The sequence below is a fragment of the Canis lupus genome, chromosome 12, assembly GCF_048164855.1.
Source record: "Canis lupus baileyi chromosome 12, mCanLup2.hap1, whole genome shotgun sequence".
NCBI lineage: Eukaryota > Metazoa > Chordata > Mammalia > Carnivora > Canidae > Canis > Canis lupus.
The window spans coordinates 40,822,140-40,844,091 of record NC_132849.1 but is presented as its reverse complement, the minus strand read 5'-3'; the positions used below and the strand labels follow the sequence as shown (position 1 = coordinate 40,844,091).

Here is a 21,952-nt window from a genome sequence, read left to right as displayed (position 1 = left end):
CAGAGACACAGGCAGAGGAAGAAACAGGCTCCATGCAGGAAGCCCCTTGTGGGACTCGGGGATCACGCCCTGAGCCAAAGGCAGACACTCAACTGCTGAGCCACTCAGGTATCCCAACAAGCCTCTTTCCATAGGAGTTTATGTTAATGACCGACTCCTGGAGGGTGGGGGCTGGTTGCCAGGAGAACTGATTATGTGATTAGAGGTTTAGAACTTTCAACCTAACTGTCCTACCTCCAGGGAAGGGATAGGGGTTGGAGGATGAGCTAATGAGAGATGACCAAAGACTTAAGACTTAATAAATCATATCTATGTAATGAAATCTCCACTAAGAAACCCTAAACAATGGGATTCTGCGAGCTTCTGAGTTGGTGTCCATCACCCATACCTTGCCCTATGCATCTCTTCCATTTGGCTGTTCCTGAGTTTGTATCCTTTACAATAAACCAGAAAATGTAAACACAGCACAGTAGTTCTGTGAGCTGATTCTAGCAAATTAGAACCAGAGCAGGGGGAGTTGTGGGAACCTCTAGTTAATAGTTGCATGGTCAGAGGTACTGGAGACCCCAACTTTTGATTAGTGTCTGAAGTGGGGAGCATTCTTGTGGGACTGGGCCCCTGACTTTTGGGGTCTGCATTAAATTTGAGTAGTTACTATGGAATTGAGTTATACTGGAGCACACCCCATTGGTGTCCACAGAGACTTGGAGAGCGGTGTGGTGTGGAAAACTCACAAATATGGTGGGTATCAGAAGTATTTTGGGTTAATAGGAGTGCATAGCCTCAGATTCTACAGTTTCTATCCTTTCTTTTAGGTCCCCAAGAAAGGCCAAAGCCTAGAAGGTGAAATAGTGAAAACAAACAAACAAACAAACCAACAGAGCACCCAGGATGATTCATTCAAGTCAGTTAATCTTATCCAACATCTGTATTCAAATACATAGAGTTCTATTCTTCAGTTCCAGGAGTTACAGAGATACCAAGATAAAACTTTTTACATAGTCCTTGCTTTCAAAAACCTGCTCTAGTGCCTTCAGGGTTTCTCCTCTGGTCTCTGACCTCAAAAAACTTAAAAACTTGTAGGAATGGGGGGAAAAATCGAGATCTTTTATTCTAGAAATCTTATTTTAAAAGTAAAAATGAGGTCTGAGGTTATAGAGATAATTGGCAGACTTGGCTTTTGTAGTGGTCTTTTCCTCCGCTGTTCCTTTTCCACCGCAATTTTTGCACATCTTAAATATCTCAATCCGCACAAAATTGGAGAGTTTGTGAAGCTGATTTAGGAAAAGGAGCTCCTTTTGATTCACAAAGAAATCTGGGTGGTGGTGGTGGTGGTGGAGGGTGGGTGTTGTTAATTCAGCCTTACTGAAGCTATGCATCCCACATCTGGATGTCCATTATTACACTATACATTTTGCCAGGACACGAACTTTCCGCTTAAAAAACAAGAGCATCCATTCCTCGCCCCGCCCCCGTGCCTTGTAGAATAAAAGAATAAAATGCATAAACATACATGGCAATGTGTGTGATGGGTGACGTTTATTATGTTTTATATATTTTTTTACTCTGTGAATCTTTGTCGAAGGCCAGCAGGAGAAGGCGCAGTGTAGGAAACGTAGAGGTTTAACCACAGTCCTCACCACTACGGAGCTTTCGGGTCTAGTAGGTCCGCCGCAGTAGAAAGTGATGAACACCTTTTACCAGGGGCGTGACGTCAGGGCCGCGGGGCTCGGAGGAGCGGGTTTCTCCAGGAGTGGGGAAATCCTGTGCCTGCAAGGGAGCACTTGGCCCTGCGCATCAGGAGCCCGAGTTCTAGAACTGGTTCTACTACTGATTTGCCCCCGGGACCTCAGGCTATAAATTAGGCTTGTAAATGAAATTCCCCCCAGATTTCTGTTTTGCACTGTGAAACTCTTAAGGGTTGGCTGGACGAGTAGGTTCCCTGGGACAGTGCCCTCCGTGGGTTTCTCACCGCTCTTGCTTGTCGCCCCTACGCCGCCCCGCTCTCCCCGAGGCCAGGCGAGGACGTGTGCGCGGCCCCTTTAAGGGAGCCCTCGACTAAGGGCGTCCCGGGTGCCCCCTCCCCCCGCAGGGGAGCGGGGGCGGGGCGCCGGGGACCCGGGCTTCCCACGCAGCCGGGGACGCCGCCGCGTCACGGCGCCCGCAGCCAATCAGGACGGAGCCTGCCGGGACGCATTACTAGGGCGACGGGCCGGACGCCTCCCCGCTTCGGGATGAATTAGCGGCGGGTTCTGCTCCGAGGTTGTGACCCCCGCGGATTCTTCAGCGCGTCCACGCGCCCCCTACGGCGAAGCGCGACGTCCTCTGCTGGTCACAGGTGGGAGGCCTGACCTGTCAGGTGGGGGTTCCGCGCCGGTAAAATGGCGGCGTCGGCCGGGGGGAATCCCCCCGTTGGCGGAGGGGGAGCCGCCCCACGCGCGCTTGCCCCCGAGCCGCCGGCCTCCCCGGGCTGTGGCCCAGGTAACGGTCACTTGACCAGAAACTGGGGGCCCGACGCAGGTGGCAGCGTCGCGGGCCCAGGTGAGGGGTGGGGCGCGGGGACGCGGCGCCCGCAGGCGGGCGGAGGCGTCGGGGGCTCGAGGCCGGCCCGGGCCGGCTCGGAGGGGGGAGGAGGGCGGGGGGAGGGGGGAGGGGGCGGGCCAGGTGTCCCGTCGGCGTTCACAGATTGCCGTCGAGACCGTCCTGCCCCCGACCGGGACGGGTCCCGGAGCTGCCTTGTTAAACCACAGGTGCAAAACGTCCCCAAGTGTCCGCCACGTGCGAGGCTTGGCCGTGGGCCCCTAACCAGTGTCTCCTTCAGGCGCCAGATGCCTGCACCCAAAGGTGCCAGGGCGGTGGGGCCACGAAAGGAAAGGTAGGCCCCAGCCGGGAGCTGATTCAAGTCCGACCCTTAACGTGTGTCTTAGCTTCTGCCTGCCTATGAAAGGGAAGGATCAAAAACATAGGGCACTGGAGTGACTTAGAGACGGCTTCCTTCCTCGTGCTTACCTGCCTACCTGCTTCAGGTGGGTTCCCTGGAATATTGGCTCTGCCTTCGAAGCTCACTAGCTGTATTCGTGCACGGGGCTGTAGATGAGGCTGAGGATTGGGATTCCGTTCAAGCCTAGGGAAGCGATGGGAAGTACGGTGAAGGCCTTCCAGAGATGAAATATGGTCTATTAATGTTGCTTATTTGGGCATAGATATGTAATGAAACATAGTTGTTTTCCAAAAAAAAAAAAAAAAGTGCCTTAGTGAAAATCCTTTTTGCAAAACTTGATTTTTGAGACTAAAAGGAAATTATCCGTTTTATAAAAGTTGTTATTTAAGAAGGTTTTTGTTGCCACATTATACTTTGATGTGACAGGTAAGCATAATATCAAATGACTTTTTTTTCTGGGTAGCAGGCTTGATTTTTGCAGAGTGCCTTGTTCTGTCGCCGAGAAAGCATAGTAGCGCTTTGTGTTTCAGTCATCAGTAGTTCCTGCCTTTGGAGTGCCCACTGTGTGTCAGGCACTATGAAAGAGGCTTCTCCTACCTTTTAATTTGAGCGAATGACCTAGTTCATCTTCTCCTACCAGGTGTTTTGGCTGGCCGTTGCTCACCACCAAGAGGAAACACTGGTGGAAAACCCCAAAGACTTTATTGCAGAATGCTACCTGGAGGGATTTGGTCAGTTTGGCCTGGGGTTGGGGTAGTTGTGCTTTCTAGTTCCTACTCTGCCATTTAAAATATGTTAGGGAAATCATATAACAACCTGTTTGTCAGTATCTTATCTCTGAAATGGGCAAAGCATTTCTTGTCCAAACAATCTCATTGTACATTTGTGATGGAAAAAAACCAAGACAATATATAATGAAAGGGCTTAAAAAAAAAGTGAAAAATGGAGGCATAACAGGTGACATTTCTTACTTTGTGGTTACTTCTTACTGTGCGATTATGCAGCCAAGGACGTTCTGTGTGCTGAGTCACCTAGCAACTTTCTCATCTTTGTTTTACCGATGAGGAAACTGAGGCACCAAATTGAACAACTGTGTTCTTACCATCATGCATACCATCTTCCTATATCATACAAATTTAGTATGTGTTAAGGGGATATATAGGAATACATTTTTCAATGAAATATTTTGTTTGTGATCTTTTGTGTTAGTAATCGTGTTTGATTCCATTGGCATCCAATAGTGATTTTATGGTGATAACTAGAGTTACTTTGGTTAAGTGGTATATTCATCCTACTTTTGACACCCTTTATTTTAAAAATCATTGCAAAACAGGGCAGCCCGGGTGGCTCAGGGGTTTAGCGCCGCCTTCAGCCCAGGATGTGATCCTGGAGACCCGAGATCGAGTCCCACATCAGGCTCCCTGCATAGAGCCTGCTTCTCCCTCTGCCTGTGTCTCTGCCTCTCTCTCTCTGTCTCTCATGAATAAATAAATAAATCTTTTAAAAAAATCATTGCAAAACAAAAGGTTGATTAATTTTTTAACAGGAAGCACAAATCAATAATTAAGGAAGGTTTTAGTTTTTATTAAATGAGAAGAATAACTTGCGGGGTGATTTTTGAAAGAAAACTTATGGTAGGTTCACTGCTTTGACATATTTGTATAAAGTATTCTAGTATCTACTTATAGAGAAAAAAAGGATATGAATAAAAGTGGCTGGGACATTGATTCTTTCTTTGAGCCTTTATAGAATTGACCTGCCACGTCTTTGGCTTATAAAAATTAATTCCTGACCTTATGCTCCAGAAAGTCCAGGGAGAAGTCCTAGGTCCAGGAGTTTGTAGACCAGTGAATGAGACAAACTGATAAATAATTAACTAATGCAATGTGAGAAGGACTTAGATATAGTTGTGGTGAGTACAGATAGCTGTGGGAACACATACAAGAGAATAGTTGGTTTTGTTGGGGTGGCCCTGGCCAAGATAAGAAGGGAGCTAACTGCAGGGTAAAGGAGAAAGGGATTCTAGCCGGAGGAGTTAGCAGTGGAGAGTCTGGTGAGTGAGAGTACATGGGTGTCCAGGGGTCAGACCAGAGTTTTGCCGTAGTTGCTGAGAGAGAACACAGGAAAGATTGCGAATTCTCAGCTGAGAGAGTGACTATCATGTGGGGTGTGAGACTTGTAGAAAGATCTTAATCAAATGAGTAATATAATCAACTTTGTATTCTGGAGAGATGACTGGTGACATGGTGAAAGAATGTAAGGAGACTAGCTTAGGACAGTTTTCATATTCCTTTTTTTTTTTTTTTTTAAAGATTTTATTTATTCATGAGAGACAGAGAGAGGCAGAGACATAGGCAGAGGGAGAAGCGGGCTCTATGCAGGGAGCCTGATGCGGGACTCGATCCCAGGACTCCGGGATCACGCCCTGAGCCGATGGCAGATGCTCAACTGCTGAGACACTCAGGCATCGCCAGTTTCCATATTCCAAGCAAAAGGTAGTGAGGGAGTGAACCATGGCATTAACTGACAGAGCAGAGATCAGAGTCCACCACACACAATTTGAAAGCAGAATGGAAGACTGGGTATGAAGAATAATAGGATGGGAGAGGGGAACACTTGCTAAGCAAGTAAAGAGTCAGGTGTTTTTTTATTTGTTTTGTTTTTTGGGAACAATATGGTTGCAGATTGGAGGTGCTGTTAATTCATTTAAGAAAATTCTTTGTTGCTGGGTTTTGAGAGAATTGTAAACCCTTTGAGGTTGTTGAGTCAATAAGATTTAATAGAACCAGGTTTATAGCTTCCTGTAGGCTTCTGGTTTCGTAGACTACAGAAAACTCAATTATGTTGTAAAAGTCAGCAGGGTCTAGTGTAAAGGTGGCTCCTCTGGAGCAAAGCCACTCAAAGGGAGTGGGACGAATCACCTAACATCTGTTGATATGTTAGGTTTTTAATATACATGTATAGAAGTCCATTATAATATGGAAGTAATCCCACATGAATTCTCTAGTTGTAAAACTGATCTTCAGTCATTCATAAACCTAGAGTTGTCTAGTATCTGACAACATATCACAAGAGAATGTGTTCTAAATTGACTGCAAAGTGAAACTGGAAACCTTGTAAAGATGTAGGATTTTTTAAAAAGATTTATTTGTTTATTCATGAGAAAGAGAGAGAGAGAGAGGCAGAGACATAGGCAGAGGGAAAAGCAGGCTCCCTGCAGGGAGCCCAGCCCGATGGGGGAGACCCCAGGATCACACCCTGAGCTGAAGGCAGATGTTGAACTGCTGAGCCACTCAGGCGTCCCAAGATGCAGGATTTCATGCGTTCAGAGCAGGGTTGAGAACTGTTCAAAGCATAAGCACAAGTCAAAGAACGAACACCCTGGTACTACTAGAATATATTTCTTAAAAAGGACTCTAAAAGCAATGACTGTGACAGTGATTGATACGTTTCCCACAGTCTTCATTAAAATTGAGAACTCTTCATCTAAAGATACTATTAGGAAAACGAAGGGCAAAATACAGAATGGAAGAGGAAATTTGCAGTTCCTATATCTGACCAAGGACTCCTACCCAAAATATGTATGTGGATGTGTGTTTGTATGTATAAAATTAATAAGACAAAGACAATTTAAAAGATGTACAGAAGTTCTGAACAGGATCTTCTACTAGAGGATCTCTGAATGGTCTCTATGCATAGAAAAAGGTGTGCAACATTATTAGTCCCAAATGGAGACTCCAGAAGGAGAAATGGAAATTAAAACAGTGAGCTACTAAACACCTTCCAGAATGTCTAAAATTAAAAAGATTGTTAATGCCAGAATTGTAGAGCAATTGAATCTCATACATGTTGTTGGTGGGAATGTACAATCATTTTGGAAAGCTGTGACTCTAATCTTACCTATGATCCATCAGTTCCATTTCTAGATATACCCAAGAGGAATGGCTGTGTATGTCTACCAAAAAAGTAAAAGAATGTTCATAGAACCTTTAATCATAATAGCTAAAAATTAGACAAAACCCCAGGTACATTAGCAGCAGAATAGATGAGTAAATTGTGGTATGTTTATGAAAGGAAACATTACAAAAACAGTTAAAGAATGAACTACCAATATACCCACAGTAGCCATAATGAGACAGGCAAAAGGTTGCATACCATATGATTCCATTTAAATGAAGTCCAAATATAGGTACAGCTATTTCCTGGTGATAGAAGTCAGAATGGTGGTTCCTCCAGGAGCCTTCTGGAGTGTTGGAAATGTTCTTCCTGTTATGTTGAGTTGGGCAGTGGTTCTGTGGGTGCTAGTGAGAATTTAGCAGTGTTAAACCAATTAACTTTTGGAAAACCAGCAGGAATGGTGATGAAAGAGATCCTTTATAAGAATTTCAAGGGTGCCTGGGTGGCTCTCAGCCACTTAGAATCTGCCTTCAGCCCAGGTTATGAGCTTGGGGTCCTGGGATCAAGCTGTGCATTGGGCTCCCTGCTAAGGGGAGAGCCTGCTTCTCCCTCTCCTTCTGCTACTCTCCCTGCTTTACTCTCCCTGTCAAAGAAATAAATAAAATCTTAGAGAAAAAAAAAATTAAAAAGCAGTATAAGAGGCTTCGGGGGAATAGATGATGAAACCTAGAATTTTTCTTTTGTTATAATTGTCTTGTCAAAAGGCAAATGTGGAATCAGAATCGTCAGATCATGCCCTTTTACAGTTTGATTACAAAGTTAAGTCCTAATTCCTTGTTAATTCGTTGTCCGACGAATTAATACATAGTTGCAAGTGTAACCTAAATTTTGGTTCATATAAAATACATTATGAAAATTGATTTATATTGTGTTTCATTTTTTTTTTGGGGGGGGGAATTCTAATCCAGTCTTTTTCATCATTGTGAAATGTCCCAGTTTAAGAGAAATCACTGTGGTTTTTTTTCCAGTTTAAGCTAATTGCTCTTAAGATAGTGAGGGCTACTGTGATCCCTTTGGCTGTAAGGTTTTATGTGTAATAGTGGAGCTGAGGAAAGCCTGTGGTGAGTTCCCTGTAGCTTTGGGGTAAAGCTTGTAGAAGGCTTTGGTGAACTCCAGTCCAATATGACAAAGTGTTCATTGCACCTTTACCTGGTCCTCTCTATCTGGCACTGGGGATATGGGGATGCTCCTCTGATAACCCTAGAGGCAAGGGATGTCTGAGGGGCACCATCAGTGAAAGCTGACTGGGGTGATTAACCACTTTATCCTCAGTCTTTTACAGTTGAGATTTCTGAAAACTGAAATTGTTCACTTCCTCTCAGGAAGTTGATTGCTGCTCTGGGGACAGTAAAGGGAAGACTTCTGCTACCCTTAGTTTTCCATCTCAAATAAGAGCTCACCTCCACTTTATTATGTTTTAAGTGTATAGTCAGTCCCCCGGGGAAAATGCATGGAGCAGGGATTTTGGGTGTGGTGAGCTGCTATCTACAGGTGTCAAAGCAAATAACGATGGAAGTTAGGAATGAGAGAATGAGGAGGAGAAGTGAGTGGTGGCAGCCATTCGTAGGGTTCTGTGTGATCAGAAGTGTGGAGGGAAAGGGTTGTTTTTAGCTCAGATAGCAGCTCTTTCCCCACAGGAATGTTTAGGTATCTTGGGGAAGCCAGCTTTATCTGTGGCTGTTATTATCTCTGCTATTGTATTGTAATACAAATGCTTTCTTAGAATTAAGTTTTTGTTTTTAATTGTGTCGCTTTTAAATTAAAAAAAAATGCCTCTGGGCTTACAAGGAAAATGAGGGTAACTAGGAGTGGCTTGAACACCAAAATTTTATTTAACTTGAACATTTTTGGACACTTACCGTGGACTTGGTGATGGGGACAGAATTGAATAAGACATGGTTCCTGTCCTTGAGTTTACTGCCTAGAGGGGGGGATAAATCAATGCCTTCTGTGCAGAGATCACTGAGGTTCTGTCTCTTCTGGTTTTCTGTGGTTTGAAAGGTAAGCATGACAGCTGTGAAACCTGAGGTCCATAGGCAATCGTGGTGACTATTAATAATAATGTAATAGTTCATATTTGTTGAGTGCTTACTACATACTGGGTTAGTTCCAAGTGCCCGTAAGTTTGTAATTCCTTTAATTCTCCTATGAGGTTAAAACAATTCTAATTTTCATTTTAGCTTTGAGGAAACTGAGGCCCAGAAAGGTTAAGTAACATAGGTTTGAACTTAAGCAGTCTAATTCCAGAGGCTGCTGTAATGCCTGTTTTAATTCAGTTTAAATTTAAAATATACTCTACTTATGTGACTTTAAGTGTAAGAGATTATTATTTGAACAAGAGGATGCTTTGTATTACAAGTTATGCTCAAAGTTTCTGAATATCTATGCTGAACATTATTTGCTGTGGCTGCTTAGAGTGGTTCTCTCTATAATGTGGGAGTTTTTCCCCTTTCCCTCCCTTCTTCCCTCCCTCCCTCCCTTTTTAGAGAAGGAAAGGGGGTGGAAGGGGCAGAGGGAGAGAATCTTAACATGCCCAGTGAGGAGCCCCCTGTGGGGCTCAGTCTCATGCTCTGGGATCATGGCCTGAGTTGAAATCAAGAGGCACTTAGCTGACTGAGCCACCCAGGTGCCCCTGTGATGTGGGATTAATTTAAATGCGACATCCTTTTGCCCTTTTCTCCTTTTCTGTGTTGTGATTGTGATTGTTTTGGCACTCTTAATATCATGTGCCATTATATCATTCTGAAATTCAGTAAAAATATATTCCTGGTTTTTATTGTGTTATAAACATACACATAATGATATTTTATGATATAGTATTCAAACTGGAGAGTTTGTGAATTGCTGGAGTAACATACTTGTTAATGTGAATAACTACAAATTTAAACTTAAATTGTATTTTCAGCATGGCTGTTAATTAGGACCAATTGATTAAATTAAAGAGAATTATGTTTCCTTTGTTCTCTGTAAGAATGGAAGAGAAGTATAGAAGCAGGATTGAAATCTAGAGTAGTCTAGGGGGTGCTAGAGTAACCTTATTTTGCTTAGTTTATTTATGGTTGTAATGAAGCCAGCTCAATTTACCTTCTCTTTCCGAGAAGAAATACCTCAGAAGTCAGAGTTAATCAAGACTGAATCTTTCCTAGAGCTACTGTTATAAATAGTTCTTGTGTATTGAGTGGGCTTATCTTCAGGGAACTCAGCCTACATTGGACATAATTGTTCCCGAAAGTATATTTATTTTTCTTTTTATCTCAGATTTCTTTAACTCTCAAAAATTAGGGGTGTTAATATTCTTATTTTGAATTAAGAACTCTAAAATTCTATTTGGTTTTCTTTTGCAGTGGCAATTCACACTTCTCCAGGGCCTTTTCTGTACATATTTGTTGATTCTTTATAACATTCCTGGGAGATAAGTATTTATATTAGTTTCTTGTGGCTGCTGTAACAAATACCACAAACTTGGGTGGCTTAATACAACAGCAATTTATATTTTCACAGTTCTGGAGGCCAGAAGTCTGAGATCAGAATTAGTGGCTGAGGTCAAAGTGTGGGAGGACTGTGCCAGCTCCAGAGGTTCCAGAGGGAGAATTATGTTCCTTGCCTCTTCTAGCTTCTGGTGACTGCCTTCATTTCTTGGTTTGTGGCCACATCATTCCAGTCTTTGTGTTTGTGGCCACATTGCCTTTTCCTCTATTGTCTGTGATGAAATCTTCCTCTGCCTTCCTTTTAAGACTATTTTGAGGTAATTGGAGAGCTACTGGCAGTTGTAAGAAATAATACAAAAGGAACCCATGTAGCTTTTACTCAGTTTTTTACAATAGTAGCAGCTTGCAAAACTTTAGTACAGTATTACAACCAGAATGTTGACATTGATCTAGCCGAGATCCAGAACAGTCTCACCATAGGGGTTCCCTATGTGGTACTTTCATGGCCACACACCCCATTCTCTGACAACCACGGATTTGTTCTCCTTTTCTAGGATTCTGCTGTTACAGGAATGTTAGGTAGGTGGAATTATACAGTGTATAACCTTTGGGGATTGTCTTTTTCCACTTAGCAGAATTCCCTGGAGATTCATTCAAGTTGTTGCATGTATCAACAGTTTGTTCTTTTTCCTTGTTTGGTATTCCTTATGATCCTTAGTCTTTGGTGTGGTTGTATCCATTGAAGGATGTGTTGGGTGGTTTCTTATTTTTGGCTGTTTAAATACAGCTGTTAAGAACATTCATGCACAGGTTTTTGTGTGAACTTTAAGTTTTCATTTCACTGGGATAAATGCCAAGGAGTGCAGTTCCTGGGTCATATCGTGGCTAGGTAGACAAATGAGTTTATTTCTGAACTCTCAATTCTGTTGCATTGATCTTTATGTCAAGCCTTATGATAGTGGGGCACTGTCTTAATTACGGTTGCTTTGTGGTAAGTTTTGAAATCAGGAAGTATGAGTCTTCCTACCTTGTTCTTCTTTTTCAAGTTTGTGTTGTCTATTCTGTTTCCCCAGCAAATCCACATGAACTTTAGAATCAGCTTGTCAATTTTTACAAAGAATGCAGCCGTGGATTTGACAGTGATTTTTAATATATTCATTGAATTGTATGACCATTACCACAATTAATTTTAGAACACTTTCTTCTTTAAGATTTTATTTATTTATTCATGAGAGACACAGATAGAGAGACACACAGGCAGAGGGAGAAGCAGGCTCCCTGCGGAGTGCCCACTGAGGGACTCCATCCCAGGACCCCGGGATCATGACCTGAACTGAAGGCAGATGCTTAACCACTGAGCCACCCAGGTGCCCTTAGAACATTTCATCACCTTGAAAAGAAGTCCGCTGTTTATTAGCAATGGCACTCCCCTTTCCTCCAACTATTGCCCTAAGCAAGTTCTACTCTACTTTCTGTCTTACATATTTGCCTGTTCTGGACATTTCAGATAAGTGGAATCATACAATATGCGGTCTTTTGTGATTGTCTTCCTTCACTCAACGTGTTTTCAAGATTCATCTATGTCGTAGCATGTATCAGTGTGTCATTCCTTATGGCTGAATGATGAGGTATTCCACTGTATGGATAGGCCACTGAGCAGTTGACAAATACTTCTTGGCTGTTATGAATAATGTTGCTAGGATTATTCCAATACAAGTTTTTGTGTAAGATGTGTGTTTTAATTTTTCTTTGGTATATATTTAGGAGTTGAATTTCTGGGTCATATGGTCAACACACTTACTCTTTTTTTCTCTTTCCTTTTTTTTTTTAAGTTTCTTAAAACTAGTGTATTAGTTTTAGTGATTCGTCAGTTGCATATGATACTCAGTGCTCATTACAGCAAGTGCCCTCCTTAATGCCCATCACCAGTTACTCCATCCCCCCTTCCACATCCCCTCCAATGGCCCTCAGTGTGTTTCCTAGAGTCTCTTAGGGTTTGCTTCATTCTCTGTTTTCATCTTATGTTATTCTTTTGAGGGACTGCTACCCTCTTTTCCAGGCTGTACTGTTTTACAGTTCCATCAACAGTATGTGAGTATTCCCATTTCTCAACAGCTTCACCAATACTTATTATCTGTCTTTTTGATTATAGGGACATTCTAGGGAAGTAATATTATAACATCCTCATAGGCATGAGGTGGTATTTCATTGTGGTTTTAATATGCTTGTTCCTGATGGTAAAGGATGTCAAACATCTTTTCATGTGCTTATTAATCATTTGTATATTTTCTTTGGAGAAATGTCTGTTCAGATCCTTTGCCCATTTTTAAAATTGGGTTATTTACCTTTTCACTGAGTTGTAGAAGTTCTTTATATATTCTAGATCCAAGCCCTTTATATATGGTAAATTACAAAAATTTTCTTGTGTAGGTTACTTTTTCATTTGAAATGCTGTTGCTTTTAAAAATGTTTATCCTGTATCGGCAACTTTGCTGAACTCACTTATTAGTTCTGGGAAGTGTTTAAAGTAGATTTCTTGGGGTTTTCTGTGGAAACCATCATTTCATCTGCAAATAGGGACAGTTTTATTTCTTCTTTCTGTGTGGCTTTTATTTCCTTTTCCTGCTTCCCTGCATTGACTAGGACTTTTAGTACTGTGATGAATTAGAGTGGTGAGAGTAGACATTCCTGCCTTGTTCCCAGTAATAGGGATAATGCAGTTTGTCGTCTATCATTAAGTGTAGTAATGTTTATTGTAGGTTTTTTGTAAGTGCTCCTTTATTTCATTTTTTTTTGAGAGTTTCTCTCATGAACAGGTATTGAATTTTATCAGTTGATTTTTCTATCTAGAGTAGTATGGTCATGTGTATTTTTTTTCCCCCAGTTTGTTAATATTGTGGATTACATTCGTTCCTGAATATTGAACTAACCGTGCATCTCTGGTTAAATTCAACTTTTTATAGGGACACCTGGGTGGCTCAGTGGTTGAACATCTGCCTTAGGCTCAGGGTGTGATCCTGGAGTCCAGGGGTAGAGTCTCACTTCAGGCTCCTTGCATGGAGCCTGTTCTTCCCTCTGCCTATGTCTCTGCCTCTCTCTGTCTCTCATGAATGAATAAATAAATACAATCTTTTTTTTTTAAAGATTTTATTTATTTATTCATGAGAGACACAGGGAGAGAGAGGCAGAGACACTGGCAGAGGGAGAAGCAGGCTTCATGCAAGAAGCCTGATGTGGGACTCAATCCTGGGTCTCCAGGATCACGCCCTGGGCCAAAGGCAGGCACTAAACCACTGAGCCACCCAGGGATCCCCAATAAATAAAATCTTTTTAAAAATTTCAACTTTTTATATACTGCTGAATTCTGTTTGCTATTGCATTGTTAAGGATTTTTGTGTCTCGGGGGATCCCTGGGTGGCTCAGCGGTTTAGTGCCTGCCTTTGGCTCAGGGCGCGATCCTGGAGTCCCGGGATCGAGTCCCACGTTGGGCTCCCGGCATGGAGCCTGCTTCTCCCTCTGCCTGTGTCTCTGTGCCTCTCTCTCTCTCTCTCTATGTCTATCATGAACAAATAAATAAATCTTAAAAAAAAAAAAGATTTTTGTGTCTCTATTCATGTATTGATGTGTAGTTTCATTTTTTATACTATCTTTTTCTTGTTTTTGCATCAGAGTAATAACTAGCTTTGTAAACAGAATTGGAAATTCTTCCCTATTCTTGTGTTTTCTCTAAGTGATTGCGTTAATTCCTTTTTTTTTTTTAATATTTATTTATTCATGAGAGGCAGAGACATGGGCAGAGGGAGAAATAGGTTCCTCTTGAGGGACCCTGATGTGGGACTTGATTTCAGAACCCTGGTATCATGACCTGAGCCAAAGGCAGATGCTCAACCACTGAGCCACCCAGGTGCCCTGTTAATTCCTCTTTAAAAATTTGGTATAATTTTCTGGTGAAAAAATCTGGTCCAGGAGATTTCTTTTTCTGGAAGTTTTAAATTATGAGTTCAATTTCCTTAATAGTTACAGGGCTGTTCAAATGATCTATTTCATTTTGGGTGACTTGTATGCTTTCCAGGAATTTGTCCATTGACATACAAAGTGGGACTCATTGCTGCTGGCAGAGGTGGGCATTTCAGATCCCCTCTAGGCTTCCCCTGAATACTACTCTGCATCCTTAACTGTCGTTTCAGTCACCCAACCCCCCTTTTATAGGACTCTGCTGACGCTGCTGGGGGGGATGGCCTTCCTACCCTAGAGGGTGGTGAAAGTCCTGCCTCTACCAGGCCTTGCTTGCCTCATATCACCCCCATGGAGATGGGAAGGAGTGCCTTGTAACTGTCATGGGAATATAAGTCTAGGCTCTCCACAGATGCCCTCCATAGACATTGTGTGGCTGGGAAAGGGAGTCTTTTTTTTTTTAATTGGAGTTTAATTTGCCAACATATAGCATAACACCCAGTGCTCATCCCGCCAAGTGCCCCCAACAGTGCCCATCACCCAGTCACCCCAACCCCCTGCCCACTTCCCCTTCTACTACCCCTTGTTCATTTCCCAGAGTTAGGTGTCTCTCATGTTTTGTCACCCTCACTGATATTTTCACTCATTTTCTCTCCTTGGGAAAGGGAGTCTTAAACCCACTTGGCAGGGAAGAAAGTCTAGCCTTTGATATCATCCCTGCAGGGGTTAGAGGTTGGGTAAGGGAAGGAGGTGATATTGAGGTATGACATTACAGCCTGGTGAAAGTGCAAGTTTAGGCTCCCTGCCTGGCCTGTGCTGTCATGGGTAGGGATGGGCCACAGCTTTGTCTATGATTTTTGGCTGGAGTGTAGTAGTTGCTGTCTAAAAGTTTTCTGTTTTGCTTTGCTGATCTTTTCTTGGTCCTTTGAAAGAGCAAAGACCTTTTTGTCTAACCCCCTTTGGCATTTCTGGATAACTGGCTTCTTAACCTCTGTGTCCTTGTGATCTACAAGGAAAAAGGAAAACCCAGGGGACTCAGCACCATGTTGTTCCAAGGGTCCCAGGTCCCCAGCTGGTATGTCTTCTTTCCACTTCAGAGTCGTCTTTTGTTTGTCTTCTATATGATGTGCAGGGTTTTTAGTTGCACTTAGCTGAAATAGTAGGGGTAGTACATCTAATTGATTTTACCAGAGGTAGAAGTTGAACAGAATTTTTAAAAAATATTTTATTTATTTATTCATGAGAGAGAGAGAAAGAGAGATAGAGAGAGAGAAAAAGAGGCAGAGACACAGGCAGAGGGAGAAGCAGGCTCCATGCAGGGAGCCTGACGTGGGACTCAATCCCGAGACTCCAGGATCACGCCCTGGGCCAAAGGCAGGCACTAAACCGCTGAGCCACCCAGGGATCTCCCTGTTTTTTTTTTTTTTTTTTTTTTTTTTTTAATGGAAGAAAACATAGAGTAGAAATTAAGATACATAAATTGGCCAGTAAGATACTTAAGAAGTTAATTTTAGATCATTTACTTGGAAGTGATAGTTTAATCCTGTCTTTATTTCTCCAGAAAGTAACTTTGTGTGTGTCATTGTTCAGTAAAACCAAACCCTAAATAATTCTAGGTCTTTTAAGACGCTTGACAATCCAATTATTTATTTCTGTATTTATATATAAATATATGTAAATTTATTTATAAATTCATAGTGAATCTAAATTTCTAGCTTAGTATATGATAGAGAAAAATGTATCTTAGTGAAAGATTAGTTTTCTGGAGAAGCCTCAGTTTTTCTAGAGGTTGTCAGATTTTGTAGCTGTGGAATTCTCTTCTAAAAGGAGAACTGGGGGATGCCTGGGTGGCTCAACGGTTGAGCGTCTGCTTTTGGCTCAGGGGGTCATCCTGAGGTCTGGGATCAAGTCCCACATCAGGCTCCTTGTGGAGAGACTGCTGCCTGTGTCTCTGCCTCTCTCTGTGTCTCTCATGAATAAATAAATAAAATCTTAAAAAAAATAAAAGGAGAAATAGGCATTATTCATAGTGGTTAAGAGCTATACAAGAAAGATCTGTGCAAATCTTTGAATAACCAAAAGGATTACTGGGGATCTTCTTTGGAAATTAGGTGATGTCTAGAGCACTTTTCCTATAGATCTAATCTATGGGGTCTACAGCTTTTATTGTTTTTACAACTTTGTAAATTGTGAATAACAGCAATGCAGATTATTCTTGTCCTTAGACATGCAAAATATTTTGTTTTGGTTGGAGATGTAGTCCTCTTCTGGAGGAAGCCAGTGTTGGATTTATTTTTATTTTTATTTTTAAAAATTTATTTATTCATAAGACACACACACACACACACACAGAGAGAGAGAGAGAGAGAGAGAGGCAGAGACATAGGCAGAGGGAGAAACAGGCTCCATGTAGGGAGCCCAATGTGGGACTTGATGCCTGATCCCAGGATCAGGCCCTGAGCGCGGAAGGTAGCCGCTCAACCACTGAGCCACCCAGGCGTCCTTAGTGTTGGATTTATTAAGCAGATTTGTTTCACTATTTCTGATTGCCTATATGTACTGTTTGCATTTACTTTTGAACCAAATGAAATGTCTTTTTTGTTCTGTAATTAACGAGTTAAATAAAATCATAGATGTTCATTTTATATTTGTATGGAAGACACAGTGTTATCTTTTTGTTTGTTTAAATTATCCATTAACAGTTTGAACTCTGAATTTAGCCTGCTGGGCTTGAATCCCATGGTAGCATTTACTGTCATTGTAGTTTAGAGCAGGGGATTTTATTTTTTAACCTGTTTACTCACTTTAAAGAGGGGTCACTGGGCCGTTTTTCTGCTATGGAGATTGTGAGGTGGGAGGATTAAAAGAGATGTTGCATGTCACACACTTCTTGCCGTACCTCTCACATCTTCAAAACTCTGCTTTTTGTTATTAGAAGGCGGTGGACATGAATTTTACTTTCCTGAGACATAATTTCTTCTGTTTTAAAAAAGTGTTTTATCGGGAGAGAGAGAGAGAGAGAGAGCTAGCAAGCAAGCATGAGCGCATGCCTCACGCCAGCAAGGGGAGGAGTAGAGAGGGAGGGGGAGGGAAAGAGAAAGAATCCCAAGCACACCCCCACACCTAGGACAGAGCCCAACACTGGGCTAGATCCCAGGACCCTCAGATCATGACTGTACCAAAAGCAAGAGTTGGATGCCCAATCAGCTGAGCCACCTGGGCACCCCTGAGACTTACTTTCTTCATTTGTAACAATAAATGAGGGGACTTTTTGTTTGTTAGGTCATAGATTTCACTGGCAATAATTGGAAAGAATGCAGTAAAGCAGTTAGTAATAGTTGCTTTTGGAAGTGAAGGTTCTTTTAACATGCAAGTGACCTTGCTGCTCTGAGCAAGGGAAGTGTTTTGATCTGGTGAGCAATTACTTAGAACAGTGTCCTGATAATTCAATTCAGTAAACATTGATTGAGGAGACCCTGTTCTGCCTTCCTTTGAATTAGGAAGAAGCATTAGGGCTGGAAACGTGGCTTAATAAGGTAGCAGAAATATTATCCTTTTGCCTTAAAAAAATATAGAGGGTGGATCCTGATAGATGGAAGGCTAAATTTAGAGTTCAGTGCCTTGATGGATGTGGGCATACTCACCAGGGAGTAGAACTGGAAACAACTGAATTTTGCTTAACCTAGGGATAACCATTTGGAGTTTCAAAGGTAATTTTTGGGTGAGTAGGGACACTGGGTGATTGGAGAAGAGGGAGGAACTGGAAAGATGGCTCAAGGATATCTGTTATTTAAATTGTTCCTTCTGACCCTCAGTATTTATACATGTTTTCCTTGAGGATTTTTTTTTTTGGGTTTTGGGGGTTCAGGTGTTGGGAACAGGGTAGACTCAGTGAATTGATTGAGTTAGTAGAGGGGATTTTAGAGGCTGAGAGAATTTAAGCCCCTCAGAAATGAGCAGTTTGGGGGAAGACCTTGGTTTTCTATAGGTTGTGTCATTGGAGCAAGTTGAGGGATGGTTCAAGCCAAGGGCATCCTCAGCTACTCTTAGCTTAGGATAATGAAAATAAGCCTCAATGCAGGATGCCTAGCATGTGAACAAGGAGTTTATGTATAGGTAGATAATTATAGTTAAAATTGGCTTACAGATTATAATGAAATTAAGTTTTACTATAAACAAAAGTAGCAGTCTGTCTATACTTTAAATATTTTAAAGTTTTAAATAGTTTGGCTTTAGACTCAGAGTCCAGGAAGTGGGGAGAGTGTGTCATGCCTGCTTTCTTTATTTAGGAAGGTCTTAGGAAGGCCTAGCACTATCTTTGCAACTTGAATACACCCAATGTTATAGAGTATGGGGAGGGGAGCTGCCCTTTACCCCATTCCTTCTGTAGGTTGGGATCTAGGCTTAGATTTTGCCCTCACTATTCATATTCTGGCTGGTGGTGTTGCTATTTGGGAAAAACCAAAGCTTGAAGGACCTGGAGGATTTTAACATTGGTGCCTCCCTTTCTGTCTGGAGCTTGGGGACACGGGACACATTGGGCTCTTCCTGCACTCTTCTGGCATTCCCATTCTTATTTAGCACTGTACCCAGCACAGTCCTCCTGGATTCCTGAGTCAATAAGTCTATTCATTAATCTAGTCAGTACTAGAATATCTCAGTTCCACAGACCCCTTATAGCTTTTTGATACCATAAACCATCTGACAAGCCCGGTTTGCTGTTCCAAACTCTGCTTTCCCTTTCTTCTCCCATTTGGATTCTCACTGACTGAGGGACAATTGGGACTCACTTCTGGGATGCTAGCAACAAGAGGATGAGATGGTATGTGTAGTGTCTGTCTGGATCGGATGGGGGCTCCCAAATATGGGGCAATGAATCAGGTAAGGGCTGGTGGCACGGGCAGTGAAAGGATTCACCCAAGACAGAACAAAGGAGATAGAACTTTACTGAATACACCGCAAAGGAACAGCTGGCAGGACAGCAGAGGAGAGGCTGTCCGCCAGGAGGCTGTGGGTGGGGGCTGTTTTTAAAGGGGGAAGGTGAGAAGGTCCGGGGACTTACGGAATTTTCCCTTTTTTGGTAACTGCCTAGTTGCAAGTAGCCTGTATGTTAGGTAGGCCCTCTGGATATTCTGAGGTAGGGCTGGGATGGGCCCATCTGTATTCAGCCAGGGGGTCACTGTGGGCCTTTTTGCCTTGATCAAGTTTCCATTGCTCAAGCCTTTTGTTTAAAAGCAGCCTCTACAATCTGTACATTGTAGGGAAGAATAAATGGTGATCCTTCTGAACTATGAGCCATTAACATGGCAGTTTCTAGGTATTGAATGTACTTTCTAAAAGCTGGACTGTAAAAGCTTTGAGTAAGTCTGTGTAATGGTGTCTGTGCTTGAAGTGTTTATTCTGCTTCATGTATCTGAACAGGAAGCTTTTCTGAATTGATTATAGTTGTTCTGTTTATGTTGTGTTGCCGAAATGTTCCATGGTTGTTCCATAAACTTTTCTTTGAAAAAATAAACACTTCTGTTAGATGCATTATAACTTTCCTGTTGATAGGTAATAAAACGGTCTCTTTCTGTCAAAGAACAAAACCAAACATTTCTGTTTGGTACTTGGTTTGAATGTTTATGTTAAAAATGAAGTACCATTTTGTTTATAGAGTCCAAAATATTAAATAGAATATGTTCTAGAGTTCGGCCCTTACCTTTTCTGCTGAGTGCAGTAACTTGCTTTTGACTCCTGTAGATGGCTATAAGACACCACTAGCAGGTATCCTCTCTTGAGTAGTGAGGGCTTCTTTTGGGGGGTGAGTAGGGAATTTTATCTATGTGGATAACTCTCAAAAAGATTGTGCCAGGTCCTCTCCAGCTCTAGGCACATGTTCATCTGTCTGTGTCCATTCAGAATCACTGGTTGTTGCCTTCAGTCTCAACTTGGCTAACATTGAATTCATTCTCAATCTCATCCTCGGTTCCCTTCTGGCTGTGTCTGTTTCTGTCTATTTAGTTGTTCAGGCTTAAATCATTTATACTCAATTTGACCCACTCCCCTCGCCCCTTTCTCTATTCCTTTTTTTGTAATGCTTTTGATGTTTTTTCCCCCTACCTCTACTACTAGGTTTCTAAAATAATAGCCCATTTATTGTGCATGTGCTATAATAAAGACTATGCCTGGTTCTTGTGTCTGGTTTCAGACAGCTTCAATAACCCTTGGAATTTCCTGAGTGGCAGGAGTATCTTTTGTTATTCATAATGAGCCCCTTTAATAACTTACCTGAGTTTATACTAATCAGGTGACTCGGATGGGCTCTTAGATAGTTTCAAGGGAGGGTCTGGGAAAGGCTTAGCTCTCAATTAGAGGGTTGGAACGTTACTACCTCTTGATCTCTGAGGTGGTGAGACAGACTGGTGATTGAGTTCAGTCATGCACAAATGATTTAATCAACCATGTCTGCTTTAATGAAACCCCTTATATAAACTCTGGGATACTGGAGTTTACAGCCTGTTGAACACATGGATGTGCTGGAAGGGTGACACCTAATTACTCCAAATTAGGGCATGAAAATTCTGAAACCCTGCATTCTCTTTCCCTAGACCTGGCCCTATGCATGTCTTCCACTTGGCTGTACCTGCATTGTATCCTTTATAATAAAACTGTAATTGTTTAAGTGTAGTGATTTCAACAAGTTCTGTGAGTCATTTTAGCAAATTACTGCACTTGAAGAAGAGTTGTGGGAACCCTTGAATTTGTAGCCAAGTTAGAAGTTCTGATAAATTGGGACATGTGATGCAAGGGCAGTTTTGTTGGGTATTAACTTATTGGGATCTGATGTTCACTCTAGGTAGTGTGCTGGAATTGAATTAAAATATAGGACACCCAGTTGGTATCAGAGAATTGGTGTCAGGAAGAAATGTTTATTCTTTGTCAGACATTGTGATATGTATTATTTTATGTAATACTTTTTAAAAAAATATTTATTTAATCATGAGAGACACAGAGAGAGATAAGCAGAGACATAGGCAGAGGGAGAAGCAGGCTCCATGCAGGGAGCCTGATGTGGGACTCAATCCCAGACCCTGGGATGAAGGAAGTGGAACTTTTAAAAAGTCCTATGACTTGCCCAGAGTCATAGAACTGGAAGTGGAAAGCCCAGTGCTTTCTGATTATAAAGTCCTTACTTAATCCTGTATGCTGAGCCTCCTCTTGATTGGAGGGTTGGAACCTTGCCAACTCCCCTGTCTGGCAGCTGTGGACTGAGGACTGCTTTTTTATTTTTATTTATTTATTTATTTATTTATTTATTTATTTATTTATTTTTATTTATTTATGATAGTCACACAGGGAGAGAGAGAGAGAGAGACACAGGCAGAGGGAGAAGCAGGCTCCATGCACCGGGAGCCCGACGTGGGATTTGACCCCAGGTCTCCAGGATCGCACCCTGGGCCAAAGGCAGGCGCCAAACCTCTGCGCCACCCAGGGATCCCGAGGACTGCTTTTTCTATATCACTTTTGAGCTCAGGAATTTGTAGTTCTCCATTATGGTAGAATGGAACCCACACTATTCAAGATTCACTACAGTTCATGTTCCAAACTAATAATACTATCCCAGTCTTTATATAGAACAAAAGGAAACAAACACCTCTTGTGTTTCTTGGATTGGTCACTCAGAGTATAT

The 21,952-nt window shown here is 42.1% G+C and overlaps 1 protein-coding gene across 6 annotated transcripts in view; it reads left to right on the top strand.

Annotated features, from left to right (window-relative positions):
• The first annotated feature begins 2,162 nt into the window (after window positions 1-2,162).
• The window catches only part of LCLAT1 (lysocardiolipin acyltransferase 1), a 192,713-nt gene continuing 172,923 nt past the window's right edge, over window positions 2,163-21,952 (top strand). For 2 of the 6 annotated variants that reach the window (XM_072770667.1, XM_072770665.1), the window contains exon 1: window positions 2,167-2,338. The gene's annotated coding sequence lies outside the window, so the exon portion shown is untranslated. Of the gene's footprint in view, window positions 2,360-2,869; window positions 3,027-21,952 lie in introns of those variants that run through there. The other 4 variants (XM_072770666.1, XM_072770663.1, XM_072770662.1 and 1 more) reach the window with 4 other exon arrangements.